This window comes from Engraulis encrasicolus, chromosome 23, assembly GCF_034702125.1.
Source record: "Engraulis encrasicolus isolate BLACKSEA-1 chromosome 23, IST_EnEncr_1.0, whole genome shotgun sequence".
Taxonomy (NCBI): domain Eukaryota; kingdom Metazoa; phylum Chordata; class Actinopteri; order Clupeiformes; family Engraulidae; genus Engraulis; species Engraulis encrasicolus.
This window is the reverse complement of record NC_085879.1, coordinates 23,066,251-23,070,465: the sequence shown is the minus strand read 5'-3', so window position 1 is coordinate 23,070,465 and position 4,215 is coordinate 23,066,251.

Genomic DNA, 4,215 nt, shown 5'->3' with positions numbered 1-4,215 from the left:
GGCAGTATAGGGGGATTCAGAGTCGCGCGTCCACGGAGGTTCTGCACAGAAAAGCAGCCACCACTTCCCCCTGTGCAGCGAGAAAAAGACCCCTGGCTGCAGTACACGCATGGTTCTCTCAGGCTGAAATGTCCGTGAGCTGAGCTATGCTGGAAGACGGTGATTGGTCAATGCGCTTACGGCAGTCCGGGGGGACCCTGATAGGTCAGTTGTGTTCTATTCTTCTACCCTACCGCGGAGGTTTGAAGGAAAAACACGATGCAGTTGACTTGGCAGGAAATCACTGGAGTCTACTTGACAGGGAGAAGAGAAACTGTGTTTTATTTCAGTAGGCCTAGTAGGCCTACAACTTCCAAAAAATCAATTAGAAATAAGCCTATCCATAAAAGGCCATCATGAAAATGATAGGCTATGTTTGTAGTGTGGTAGTAGCAAAGAAGCCTCTTTGTTCGTTTGTAGTGTGGCAGCTAGCTCATTAAAACAGGGTTCGCTAATGTCCTGTAGAGTTTGAATGGGTTTGGCTGACAGTTGCTAAGCTAGCTGTTAATATGGCCATTAGATAGGCTATCTATTGTATTTAAAAATGGCTTTTGTTTCATTTAACCACCTCAACTGTAAAACATGAATAAAGAGAGAATCTTGTATGCTATCATTCATGTCTAATTACGCCACAACTTTTAAAATTAATAGCAAGAAGCCTCTTTGTTGATTTGTAGTGTGGCAGCTAGCTTCTAAAACAGGGTTCGCTAATGTCCTGTAGAGTTTGAATGGGTTTGGCTGACAGTTGCTAAGCTAGCTGTTAATATGGCCATTAGATGTATCTATTGTATTTAAAAATGGCTTTTGTTTGGCATTTTAACCACCTGAACTGTAAAACATGAATAAAGAGAGAATCTTGTATGCTATCATTCATGTCTAATTACGCCACAACTTTTTAAATTAATTGCAAGAAGCCTCTTTGTTAGTGGTAGAATTACGTTTCAGGTGGCTAGTCAACTAGCTTTGAGTTTGTAATGACTGATTTAGCTGGCTAGCTACTACTAGGCCCCAGGTGTGAATGGCCATTCAGGCTGTCTATTGTCTTTTAAAACGGCGTTTGTCTTGCATTTAATCTCATGTAATACTTGACCAAAAAGAAACTGATGTTGTACCATCTAATTATGCCCCAACTTTTAGAAGTAGGCTACTAGTGGAATATTACGTTTTAGATAGCCAGCTGGTTAGCTTTGTGATTCATTCTAGGGACTGGGCTCAACTGAATGAGTTAGTTCGCCCCCTGTTGTCACGGAGGTGAATTGACGTCATTAAATTCTCAGCGGAAAAAAAAAACACCACGCCCTTTCCTGCATGCCCACGCAGGACGACTATGAGGAATATACACCCCGCTGACAGTACGTCCATGCTTTACCCCAAGTCAGCACAGCATGACTATGTATCAGGCTTACGTCTGAATGGCGGTAACCGGCAAATACACCCTTGCAGATGCCACACACACACACACACACACACACACACACACACACACACACACACACACACACACACACACACACACACTGGTTGACAGCATAGTTATTTACTCTCTTCAGTAGGCCTATAAACGCTTACATAAAAATATATCAAAACACAAAGAATGCAGATGATCGCCTTTTAGAGCCACACAAGGGCAACAGGTGGTGACGTGGTGTATTCAGGCTAGCTTGTGGCTAAAGGGCGGGTTATACTTCCTGGCAGTGCCACGGAGTGAGCTTGTCACAGCCATGATGCAGTTAATTTTGATTTATGCCCTGTTTTGAAGCGCGGTCTGCGCAATGTCATTCCACGCTCAAACTACCTTCAATACAAAGAGTAATCTAGACGTGTCGTATGTTTTTTTTAGCTTCACAGACTCGACGACAATGAAAATGAAACATTAAAAATTTATGTCACGAGCATTTTTGATTGCACTGGCAGCCACCGCGGAAGTTTGGAACAAAGAGGTGGCTCATTTGTCGAGGATAGGTCGCACGAAGCGGAATGTTTCCTCAACCTCGGAAACACTGTTCAAATAACTTCAGCGTCGTAACTTGCAAGCGCACGTATTGTCTTTGGTTCATGTAAATAAATGAAACGACAAAGCACGGGCAACTTATTTAATGAAGAGCTCACAGTCCGTAGACCGACGAAGGTTAGAACAAGGAAGTAGCTTGTTCTCGAGGACAGAGCAGGCTGGTCGAGAGGACCAATCAGAGACCTAATTTCTCTCCTTCCCGCCCTTCACTCCGTCGCTGTCTGCATCATTCCCTGCGTCAAGACACAATTTTGGGGAGGTGCCCCAGAGTGATGGGGGGGGGGGGGGGGGGGGGGGGGGGGCTTCACTCCGTTGCGCGGCTCACTGCATCACAACGCAGGGACGCTGATCTCGAGGCATAAACCACCCTTAAGTGCCTGGCATTAGCTTGTGGCTAACACACACACACACACAAGTGCAAGTTACGACGCTGAAGTTATTTGGACAGTTGAACAGTGTTTCCGAGGTTGAGGAAACATTCCGCTTCGTACGACCTATCCTCAACAAATGAGTCACTTCTTTGTTCCAAACTACCGCGGTGGCTGCCAGTGCGATCAAAAATCATGACATAAAGATTCGTGACATAAAGATTTAATGTTTCATTTTCATTGTCGTCGAGTCTGTGAAGCTAAAAAAACATCCGACACGTCTAGATTACTCTTTGTATTGAAGGTAGTTTGAGCGTGGAATGACATTGCGCAGACCGCGCTTCAAAACAGGGCATAAATCAAAATTAACTGCATCATGGCTGCGACAAGCTCACTCCGTGGCACTACCAGGAAGTATAACCCCTCTATTCAGTAGCTGGTGCTTAGGGTGTGTGTGTGTGTGTGTGTGTGTGTGTGTGTGTGTGTTGGGTCTGCCCTGACAGAAACAGTTGTTGTTGGGGGAACAAGACATCAACCAATATTAGAGACACTGACGAAGGCAACAGCCGAAACGTTTGTCTACACTTCTGCTGCTATGTAAATACAAAATAAAAAAGAAGAAAAGAAGAACCCGAGTGCGATCCACTTTTTCACCTTCCACGGAACATCAACCAATATTTGCATAAGCCATCCCCACCCCCATTACAACCCCCCCCCCCCCCCCCCCACCCCCACCCCCACCCCTATCCATCTCTATAGATGAGGACCATCAGTAGGCAATTGTGACCTGGCTCCTCCAATAGGCATCAGAACTGAACCTTGATGCAAATGAGGATCCTTGAGGTCAGTCCAAACTAAGGTGCTAGCCACACGGGAAAATTTCTCTATGCCAATCACAACGTTCCCCTGCCCTACCCATATGAAATCAAATCAAAACGGCGTTCTGGGTAGCCCAAAACTATTTTTTTTCGAGAACGGGTTCCAGGGTGAGAAAATCGACGAACGCAGTCGTTTGCGTTGCCATTGTTCCAGGCGAAACGGATTTGTTTACATCTGCGTCACAGCCACATGGCCAAAAACAGTGAGGTATCCTCACAGTGACCACTAGCTTTGCGCACAAAATGAATTCCATGCACAAATCATCAGCATCATCAGACAACTGTTTGTGTGGACTGTGGAGACTCTCTTTCATTTCTACCACGGTCAATATTTTACGTTTCAAACTGCCCTGTGTGGGTCACTCGTGTTCAAAATCCCTAGTCCATATTTTAATGGGGCCGTGTAGGTTAGGTTTTCCGACCAAAAAACCCTGACAAACACGAAGCAAAGCTTCATATTATCTTTTAACTGCGCACCCAAACAGTTATAAGCAATGCATATGTCTTAAGAGACTAGTTGAAACACGCGTAATGGGCAGAAAGAGGAGGAGAAGCGGTGAGCACAGCAGCCTCCAGAGGAGGGAGAAAAAAACGATATTGGTATTGAACACCTTAGTTTAAACTTCTCAAATTAAAAAAAGCAGCATAAAGTGTAGAACACAATCAACAGATGCCTAAATGGCAATGATTCACTACTCTAGTCACTCCACAAGCTACACAAGGTGCCACATGCGCAAAGCTGGTAGCCTATTTTTCCACGTAGCACTCACTTCAATGAAAAATAACAACTATGCGATGCTGGTTTTGAAAATAAGTCGGCTAGCAGCAAATGCTAGTACACATGTTGGGATAAGACATTTAGTAACTTGACATGCTCCTCCTGCATACAAAACATCATACTTAACTAATGAAAGGAGTA